Source organism: Mus caroli, chromosome 17, assembly GCF_900094665.2.
Source record: "Mus caroli chromosome 17, CAROLI_EIJ_v1.1, whole genome shotgun sequence".
Lineage (NCBI taxonomy): Eukaryota > Metazoa > Chordata > Mammalia > Rodentia > Muridae > Mus > Mus caroli.
The window spans coordinates 16869111-16880573 of NC_034586.1; the positions used below are offsets into that span (position 1 = coordinate 16869111).

General features: G+C 42.8%; 1 pseudogene; it reads left to right on the top strand.

Annotated features, from left to right (window-relative positions):
• The first annotated feature begins 8370 nt into the window (after window positions 1-8370).
• LOC110283953 overlaps window positions 8371-11463 on the top strand; it is a 33661-nt pseudogene continuing 30568 nt past the window's right edge.

Sequence of the window (11463 nt, forward strand, 5' to 3'; positions counted from 1 at the left end):
TGGAGGGTCCTGTGAGGACCTTGGGGGTGTCCGGAAACTCCACGTGCTAGGAACCCCGGTGCTGGAGTGAACCGGAAGGGACTTGTGCCCCTGATCAGGCCAGATTATCTGCTTCCCTAGTTAATGCAGTCTCAGGTCCCGCATGATTGGATTGGTGCAGATCTGTGTTCCACTCACCAGAGGTTTTAGGGTCCCGTGGGGAATCCTGTGTGGGTCCTTGCGGGTGTCCGGAGACTCCGCTGGCAAGGCACCCCAGTGCTGGAGTGGACCGGAAGGGCCCCTGCTCTCTTTCAAATTCATGGCTATTTATTTCACTATATGCTATTGCATACATATAAGTATATTCATATTCATGCATATTCCTAAATATAACCTACTCAGTACATATAATGTTACTTGTACATATGTCTTCAAGTCTGAATATTTGATATTGAATAACAAGTTAGTGTATTCATCCCTGGGGAGACTCTGGCTTCCAGTATTCCTCAGTTGCTTGTAGTTCTCTGGGTAAGCTTGAAGTCTGTGAGCTCTTTCCCATCCCCTTTGGCATGTCCATTATTATTGCCCTTGCTCAGCTGTTTTTGGATATTCATGTTGGTGAAATTTTATAGATGAATCTTCCTGAATTATTAGGAAAAACAATCTCAGAGCATACTCCCTGATCCTCTGGCTTTTACAATCTTCTACACCCTCTTCAAAAGTGCTTCTTGCACCATAGATGCAAGGGTATTTTGTAGATTTATCCACTGGGCATGGCCTCCATGACTCCACATTTTGATTAGTTGTGAGTTTTTTGTAGTGGTCTCTGTTCTAAACAGAAGTTTCATGAAAAGGAGTGAGGACTATGCTTATTTGTGAATACAAGGAACAATATTTAGATTTTGGAGAGGCATTATGCAGGTTTAGTAAAGTGGGTGTGGGTTCCCCTCAAAGATTTATGACATCACCAGCACTTAGTAGGTCGTGATGTTTCCAAGACCAGCCAAGGTTTTTCCTTTTTATAAGAATATTTTAAGAGCAACTGAAGAGCAGTTGGTTACCACCAAGGTGTGCTTGCCACTACTGCACCTTTAGGATTATGCTGACCTGGTGCCATGATGATTTTTTAACAAATTTTTTATTAGATATTTTCTTCATTTGCATTTCAAATGCTATCCCAAAAGTCCCCTATACCCTCCCAACACCCTGCTCCCCAACACACCCACTCCCACTTCCTGGCCCTGGCATTCCCCTGTACTGGGGCATATAATCTTTGCAAGACCAAGGGCCTCTCACCCCAATGATGGCCAACTAGGCCATCTTCTGCTACATATTTAGCTAGAGACACGAGCTCTGGGGGTACTGGTTAGTTTATATTGTTGTTACACCTATAGGGTTGCAGACCCCTTCAGCTCTTGGGTGCTTTCTCTAGCTTCTCCATTGGGGGCCCTGTGTTCCATCTTGTAGATGACTGTGAGCATCCACTTTTGTATTAAATGTCTGCATCAACACAACTGTTTACACTGTAGTTTTATTTTGTAGTCTGTTGACAGCCAATGGTGTGACTGTGGACTTCTCCCAGGAAGAGGGCAATGTCAGGACCCTGCTAGGAGGGCTTTGTACACAGACTGGATGCTTCAGAATTACAGCAGTCTGCTTTCTATGGGTGAGAATGTTTTGCTTGCTGTCTCCATGATTCCTTTTCAAGGTTCTTGAGAAAACAAGTCGGCATATATGTGACCTGTGTGTGATTGTGTCTCACATCTCACAGAGTAAGCTGAAATTCTCAGAGAAACAAAGAAAATTTTCATGAACTAATCTCTCTTCTTATGAGTTCCTTTGGGAGTATAAGATTTCCATTATTTTTGGTCCATGATAATTTCAGAACCTCAATAATGTATACTATCCATTTCTACCCTTCAATTTTGACCAAGCTGTGATTGGAAGTGAGATTCTATTCATGCTAACTGAAATTGCTTTCTAAATACTTTTAGCATTTTGACACTGCATGACAATTGGGAGATCACTGTATAATCCTGTCTTTATCTACTGATCACAATACTGTGTTAGAAATCCTTCTAAAGGATCTCTTTCTCATGTGCAGGACTCACTGATCACAGAGACCTGAAAGATGAAGAGAGAGGAGACAGTAAGTAGCTAAGGATCCAGGTATGCTGGAGGACTGGTGAAGGGATGGCAAGGGGCTCAAGTGAATGGAGAAGAGAATCTGGAGAGAAAACTCTCTTCAGGATTATCCTATTGTAGAGAGATGTTAAGGCTTTCTACAAAAGAATTGATACTAAGAGGCAAATACATTTTTCCATTAATTTATTTACTTGCCAGCGCAGTTGGTGGTGCATGCTTTTAATCCCCACACTTTTGGAGGCAGATGCAGGCAGATTTCTGAGTTCAAGGCCAGCCTGGTCTACAGAGTGAGTTCCAGGACAGCCAGGGCTACACAAAGAAACCCTGGCTCAAAAATAAAATAAAATAAAAATAAAAAAAAATTAATTACCTACTCATTTTGCATCCAGATTGCTGCCTTCAACCCCTGGTCTTCTCCTCACACAGTTCCTCCTTCTATACCCCACCCCCTTCTCCTAAGAGAGGGCAGAAGCCCTCCTCAATAGCCCCAGACTCTGTCAAATCAAGTCTCTGCAGGGCTAGGTGTATCCTCTCCAACTGAGCCAGACAAGACAGCCCAGTTGGAGGAACTGATTCCACAGACAGGCAAGAGCTTTAGGGACATCCTCACTTCAGTTGTTGGTGGACCTCCATGAAGACTAAACTGCTCGTCTGCTATGTATGTGCTGGGTTAAAACAACTCTTATGTTTTTCCTTTTTCATCAAAAATTATATCTGATGTAAGCTGCTATGTGTTCATGGACTGCCAAGAAAAGTCACACAGTACAATACTAGTAGGAAGGAGTAGTTGACTGACACAACGGGTGATTACATATGTGTCTGTGAATTGTCTGTGTAAGATTGTTGCAGTCAAAGTTGTCATATTTTATGTTAGGGAGTACTAACCCATGTGATATTGAATGATACTCATGCTCGCTGTACTGACTGTTGGTATCCCCAGAAAGAATAAGAGAACATCTGACTAAGAAGAAAAAGCTTAAAGGAGAACATAATTAGTGGAAAAATACTAAAGGAATCTTCTTTAAAATTTGAGTGTCAATAAATTAGATCTATCCCAGGAATACATGAATTCCAAAAATAACTGAAGGACTCAAAGGCAAATTACATCTCCTAAACATTTAACATTTAAGACTATCTCAAAAGCACTTGGTTGGGCTTTTATCATATTTTGCTTTTGGTTGTTATGAGAATTTACAGTCCAGCATAAAGGCAAGTCATAACATGCTTGAAGTCAGAGGATAAACTGAAAGAAAATCAGGTCTTGGGAATTAAAGTCATCAGGCTTGGGATCAATCACCTTTACCTGCTGAGTGATGTAGGGTGTTTTAATGATTTAGATCTTTAGGACTACCTATAAAGTCATTTTATGAGTAGTGATAATTTACATCCTACAGGAGACCAGAATGGCTGTGGGTAAATGTGTACCAGTGGGCCAAATGTCGGTTTGTGAACAACTGAAAAACTAAATTTAGAAACAAAACAAAATAGAGCCATTAGATCTTTGACACTCAGTGTTGTAATAATCTCATGACTCTCTTACTGTAGGCAGGGATGGCAAGTTCTTAAGCACAGGTTTAAAAAGCAGGAGCCTGTGAATGTAGAATGCATAAGAGAGAACTGATGCTTACCATTCTGGATCTTTTTTTAACAAATTATTTTATTTATTTACATACCAAATGTTGCTGCCCTCATTTCTGTTTCCCCTTGCAGTGTTCTTCCCCTTTACCCATTTCCCTTTTCCTCTAAGAGAGTGGCCCCCAGTTATTCCCTTACCCACTGAAGCCAGACAAGGCAACCACTGCTACATTTGTGCCTCAGTCTTCAGAACAACCTGTGTATGCCCTTTGGTTGCTGGTTCAGTCTCTGGGAGCTCCAAGGGGTCCAGGCTAGTTGACATTGTTGACTTTATTATGGGGTAGCCAGCCCCTTCAATCCTTCCCTTAAGTCTTCCATAGGTGTCACTGACCTCCACCTGTGGTCTCCCTTTTCCCAGCCTGGACCTGCTTGCTCAAGGGTGGAGCTTCCTGCTCATTAGTTCTGCCATGCCCACTGCTGGACCCTGCCGCTTTGCTGCTTGGAGGCACACATGTGTTAGTCCTACTACTGGACCCCGAGTTACTTGGTGGGAAATCGGGTTCCCTCCCCCTTCCTTTATAACTGAGTGTCTGAAAAAAGTAAAATTGAGCTTTGATCAGAATGTTGTCTTAGCTACATTTCTTTCTCTCGCCGCCTAGCCCCTCTTCTCTTCCCGGTTTCCAAAATGCCTTTCCAGGCTAGAACCCAGGCTGTGATCTGCTGGCCGGACACAACACCTATGCTTGGCTATGATAATCTGTGTCTGTCTCAGTCAGCTGCTGAGTAGAGCCTCTCAGAGGATAGTAAGGCTAGCATCAGTAATAGTGTGAGGGATTGGTATCTGCCCATGGGAATGGATCTCAAAATGGGCTGGTAACTGGTCAGCCATTCTTTCAGTTTCTGTTCCTTTTGGTCCTTGCTTTAATTTTAGACAGGAACAATTTTTGGTCAAATGTTTTGTATGGGTGTTGGTGTCCCTATCTCTCCATTGTGGGTCTTGTCTAAATAATGAAGGTGGTCTCTTCAGGTTCCATATCCCCCTGGTCAGCATTTCTGCTAAGGTCACCTACATTGATTCTTAGGAACTTCTCTCATTTCCAGTCCCAGGGACTTCGTAAAGAATATCCCATCCCAGACCCCAGGCAACTGCATAATTTCATTCATTTTCTTGGCCCTCTGGGACTATTCCTTGTATCTCCCCTCGTTTGATCCCCCCTACCCCCATGGTCATTGTGCTATACACAGACAGTCTGGTCTCCAGTCAAGCTGAGGTCTAAACTCTGGAGTGGTAATAATTCACCTACATGGCACGGTAGGTATTCCCTCATGCTCTTGGAACTCTGGCTCCTGTCGAAGTTACCACCCCCCCCACAACCCCCACAAGAGAAGCATGGCTAGTAGTCATGTAGACAATGTCCCAAGCTTCTGACCTTCATGATAAACTCCTCCCCAGTTACCTAGCAACAGTAGAGACCATAAGAGGGGCTGCATGGCCCCACCTTGCTCTCTTGCTCTCACTCATCTCTCCTCTCTGTCTTCTCCTCTCCTCTCTCTTCTCCTCTTGCTCTTTGTCTTCTCCTCTCCTCTCTCCTCTCTCTTCCTTTTACTCTCTAGCCTTTCTTCTCTCTCTCTCCTCCCCTTTCTCTCCTCTTGGCCATGGCCAGTCTCTCTTTTTTACCTTCTCTCTTTCCCCCTGCCTTTCTACAATAAAGCTCTAAAACCATAGACAGTCTCTGTTCATCAAGGCCCGCTGTGCTTATTCTCTCCTGCGTGGGAACCTCTCTTCCCTCAGCCCTCTCTCCCATAACCCCGGGGCTACAGGGTGTCATCCCTGGGTCCCCGGTTGGGGACTTCCCCTTGTCCACCCCCCACCGCCCATCAAATGGGTTTGGTGGCTTAGATACCCACCCAGAGCCGAGTGGAAAGTGTCTGGCAGCCCTCCTGCATCCACCTGCCCAGAGCATAGGAGGAACTCTAGTCGGTCACGGGCTATCCTCCCTTCCCCCTTCTTTCCCCTACCACCTTTTAGTTCCCACATGAGTCTGTAGAATGTATTGTGGGTATCTTGTACTTTATGTATAATATATACTTAAGAGTACATACTATGCATGTCCTTTGGGGTCTGAGATACCTCATTCAGGGTAATATATTCTAGTTCCATCCATTGGGGCAAATAAATTTTTACTTGACTGTGCATGTGAGTGATACTGCCCTTGTTCCATGCACATCACTAATCAGGTCTATATACCAATATTAAATTGGTTTTTATTTCAGTGATTTTAATGTATTATAAAATGATGAAAATTAATACCTCCATGTGTATATATGGTTTTCAGAATTTTCTAGTTTTGGGTATTCTAGTACATTCTCTACTTTATAGTGTTAATTTCTCCATTCCTGAAAATAATGCCAACAGAGTTTTTGTAGCCTCCCATAAGCCTGAAACAGCCTAAGCCAGAACCTGAACTTGCTGCCACTAAGGAGATTATCTAAGGTGGAGCCTTCCTCCCTAGATCACTCTATTGTTCTGCCACTGCTGCTGTTCCTCTTCAAGACACTGCTACCTGCTGAGAGGCCCCCCAGAGCTATTTCAGAGACTACACCCTATTCTGCATGTCATCACCAGCAGCTGGTTCCAGGCTCCAAGGATGAATTGGTGGGAATGGACTTTCTCCCCTTTTCTTTATAAGGCATGTTCCCCGACATTAAAGTTGAACCTTGATCAGAACCCTGTCTTGGTTCCATCTTCCTCTCGTCACCTAGTTTCCCTCTTTTTCAGTGCCGGCCTGCTATTCAGGTGTACCCGTCCAGGTGAGCCACTGGATGGCTCGCAACAATTTGGTGCCCGGACTGGAACTTGAAGAAGTACAGTAGGAGGCTTAGGGAATGCTGTTTTGTGTGGAACTCAACAGAAGAAAAAGAAAAGGTCGTATCGGACACTGAAGCAACAGGTACACATTCTAGCACTAGTTTAAAACTTAATTTTTTTAAAGGGTTGCTGCAGGTGTGGAAAGATACAGGCTAAGTTTTGATTCAGTGCTAACCCAGCGCTGGATCCGCTTGGGTCAACAGTGGAATTATCGGAACAAGGAACTGATCAGGCGGTTGTCCATTGTCCACAGCTTTTAAAAGCTGCCTCAGGCAAGAGAAAAGGGGTTTAAAGAAAAAAAGAAATGAGTCAGGCGATTGTCCTCAGTTTTCAAGAGTTGCTTTGAACAAGAGGAGTAGGGCTCGAAGTACAATTGTTAGAAACTCTTTTAGATAGGATAGATTCTTGTTGCCCATGGTTCAAGGAAGAAGAAAGTTTAGATATCAGAACCTGGGAGAAAATTGGAAAAGCCTTGAAAATCACTCAGGCAGATAATTTCACCCTTTGTCTCTGGGTGCTTATAAAAGATGCTATTGAAAAGGTGATCTCACAAGGGTTAGATGGTACTCAGGCAGAGCTTGATGAATCTCAGGAAGAGCACCTTTCAGAAAAGGGTCCTCTCAACTCTAAATTTGATAGATATAGAGACTCTGATGATGAGCTCATTTTAGACAGTGCAGATCACTCAGAAAGAAGAGCTGCCAAATATTCTGAGGAGGATTGGCCTCCTTGCAAGTCTCCTGCTCCACCTATAACCTTCACCATGGGAGATGCTACTCATAGGGACATGTAACTAAGCAAATTAGAGTTTCAAGTTAGGCTGCAAAAATTGATTGATGAACTTTGGGAGCTAAAAAGGATGTCAGATGCAGAAAGGAGTAACTCTTCTGAAATGCACCAAGCGCTGCTGCAAAGAGCTGTGAGTCTGGCTCATGGTGAAAGAAAGAAAACTAAATTCAAGACTTCAAAGCCCTAGCCAGAAAGATTATTCAAGGTCCATGACTCATATGGCTTGCTAGTTAGGAGGGCCTTTTGGACTTAGAGTAAAGAACAAAGGCTGTAAAGTCATCCCAGGAACCAACTATCCATAAAGATAGGGAAGACATACAAGAATGTCCGGACTGGCCCGGCACCTCCCTATCTCCCGCCCTTCTGACCTAAGTTAAATGTTAACCAGATGCTCTGCTGTTACCTCGATCTGCATGTACAGTCTGCTGATGTTTAAATGAACCAATCATGTGAAACTGCGCCAATTCCTCCCCCAGCCCCAGACCCTTTTCTATAAAAACTCCTAGCTTTCAAGCCTCGTGGTCGAATCCACTGTCTCCTGCGTGAGATATGTTTCAACCTGGAGCCCCGCCATTAAACTACCTCGTTTATTTACATCAAGACAGCCTGTTCGTGATTCTTTGGGTACACACCAAATCGGGAATTGAGTGGAGGTTTCCCCACTAGGTTCTTTCATTGGGAGAGGACAAGATACTTCTGATGTGTTAGCCTTTCCTGTCGTCGAAGTAATTGACCAGGAAGATAATAGAGTCAGACATTATCAGACTTTGGATTTCAAGTTGATAAAGGAGTTAAAAACAGCTGTTGTGCAATATGGTCCTTCAGCCCCTTTCACTCAAGCATTACTGGATACAATCGTGGAGTCACACTAAAACCCCCTAGATTGGAAAACTCTTTGTAAGTCTACCCTGTCAGGAGGAGATTTTTTGCTTTGGGATTCTGAATGGCGAGACGCCAATAAGAAAACTGCCACTTTAAATGTTCAGACCAGTTATCCAGACTGGGATAGTAACATGCTTCTGGGAGAAGGCCCTTATGAGGGCCAGACTAATCAGATTGGTTTTCCCATTGGAGTGTACACACAGATTGCGGTGGCTGCCCGCCATGCTTGGGGACTGTTAACGGTTAGAGGGGATACTGGTGGGAGTTTAACCAGCATTCGTCAGAGTTCTGATGAGCCTTACCAAAACTTTGTGGATAGGCTGTTAATAGCAGCCAGTAGAATTCTTGGAAAATCTGACAAGGGAAGTCCTTCCATTATGCAATTATCTTATGAGAATGCTAAAGCAACGTGTCATGCCACTATCCAGCTGCACAAAGGTCAGACACATTTGGTGGGATATGTCCGTCTTTGTGCAGACATCGGGCTGTCTTGCACTGCTTCACAAGGGACCACCTTACAAGGAATGTTCTCACGGAAACAAGGGAATAATGCATGTTTTAAGTGTGGAAATTTGAATCATTTTAAAAGTAATTGTACTAAGAACAAAGGTGCCGAGAGTGGGCAAGCAGGCTGTGCCCCAGGAATTTGCCCCCGGTGCAGAAAGGGCAACCACTGGGCTAAGGTGTGCAAATCCAAGTCAGGCACTCTGGGCCATCTGTTGCCGGGAAATGAGAAGAGGGGCTAGCCCCAGGCCCCGACTTACTCAAAGAAAACAGCTTATGGGGCTGTAAATCTGCTGCCTAGCCAAAGAGATCAGTTTTTGAACTTGTCAGGGCAAAACCAGGAGGTGCAGGATTGGACCTCTGTTCCACCACCCACGCAGTATTAACCCCAGAAATGGGAGTCCAAACTCTGCCTACCAGAGTTTTTGGACCTCTACCTATAGAAAAATGTGGATTTCTTTTAAGACAAAGCAGTTCTATTGTAAAAGTCCTGCAGATTTATCCAGGTGTTATAAATAATGATTATGAGGGAGAAATTAAAATCATAGCTGCTTCCCCTCATGGTGTTATAAATGTACCCACTAATCAGAGAATTGCTCAACTTGTTTTAATCCGTTTACATCAGTCACTGTATAGATTCTTTAAAAATAAGAGAGGACAAGGTGGCTTTGACTCCTCTGGTGTGAATTGGGTTCAATCTATTACTAATCAGAGACCTAACCTTAAATTGACATTTGATGGAAAAAGCTTTGAAGAATTAATAGATATTGGAGTCAATGTAACAATCATTAGAGGACAGGACTGGCCCTCAAACTGGCCTTTGACTGATATGCTAACTCACCTTCAAGGAATCGGTTATGCTAATAATCCAAAACGAAGCTCTAAATTGCTAATCTGGAGAGATGGGGAAGGAAAATCAGGAAAAATTCAGCCTTATGTTATTTCAAATTTGCCTGTAACTCCATGGGGAAGAGATCTCTTGTCACAGATGGGCGTTATAATGTACAGTACTAATGAGATGGTGACTAAGCAGACGCTCAGGCAGGGACTTTTGCCTGGTCATGGACTAAAAAAGAAGGGACAAGGAATTAAGACTTTTGAAGATNCTAAACCTCACTCTAACACAAGAGGTTTGGAGTATTTTCGGTAGTGGCCACTATCTTGCCTGCATCCCACGAGGAAAAAATTCAATGGCTTAATGATATTCTGGTGTGGGTGGATCAGTGGTCTTTACCTAAAGAAAAAATAGAAGCCATTTCTTTGCTAGTGCAGTAGCAACTAGAAGCAGGACGTTTAGTAGAATCTCAGTCCCCTTGGAATACACCAATTTTCATTATCAAGAAAAAATCTGGTAAATGGAGATTGTTACAAGATTTAAGAAAAGTTAATGAGACTATCGTACCTATGGGACCTTTACAATCTGGGCTTCCCTCCCCAGTAGCCATTTCTACAGGATATTATAAAATTGTGGTAGATCTGAAGGATTGTTTCTTTACTATTCCTTTGCATCCAAAAGATTGTGAAAGATTTGCTTTTAGTGTTCCTTCTATAAATTTTAAGGAATCTATGAAGAGATATCAATGGACAATACTCCCACAGAGCATGGTTAATAGGCCTACCTTATGCCAAAAGTTTGTGGCACAAGCCATTCAGCCTGTAAGACGACAATGGCGCATGATTTACATTATTCATTTCACAGATGATGTTTTGATGGCGGGAAAAGACCCCCAGGATTTGCTTTTGTGTTATAGAGATTTACAAAAAGCTTTAGCTGAAAAAGGATTACAGATAGCTCCTGAAAAGATACAAAGTCAGGATCCTTATAATTATTTGGGCTTTAGACTTACTGATCAAGCTGTTTTTCCCCAGAAGATAGTTATTCGCAGAGACAACTTAAGGACTTTGAATGATTTTCAAAAATTGTTAGGTGATATTAAATTGGCTTTGCCCCTATTTAAAGCACACTACAGGGGAGTTGAAACCTTTATTTGATATTCTTAAAGGGAGTCTGATCCTACCTCCCCTAGATCCCTAACCTCAGAAGGATTGCTGGCCTTACAAGTGGAAAAAGCTATTGAAGAGCAATTTGTCACTTATATAGATTACTCTTTGCCATTACACCGGTTAATTTTTAATATGATTAATGTGCCTACAGGATTGTTGTGGCAAAAGTCTCCTCTAATGTGGATACATTCGAGGATTTCTCCTAAACGCAATATCTTTTCATATTATGAAGCAGTAGCCCAGATAATTATCACTGGGAGGAAGCAGGCACTAACTTATTTTGGCAAAGAGCCAGATATTATTGTTCAGCCTTACAACTTAAGTCAAGACACTTGGCTGAAACAGCATAGTACAGATTGGTTGCTTGCTCAAATAGGGTTTAACGGAAATATAGATAGCCACTACCCTCAAGATAGGTTGATAAAAATTTTAAATGTACATGAGGTGATATTTCCTAAAATGACTTCCTTATAGCCTTTATATAATGCTCTATTGATTTTTACTGATGGCTCCTCTAAAGGGCGAGCTGGATTTCTTATTAATAATCAACAGGTAATCATAAAGACTCCTAGCCTCTCAGCTCAATTAGCAGAATTAACAGTAATACTGAATGTCTTTCAGTCTGTGCATGAGGCTTTTAATATTTTTACTGATAGTTTTGAAAGACCCACAACGTGAGGACTCCCTCACGTTCTGACTCAGGAGAGGCGACACCC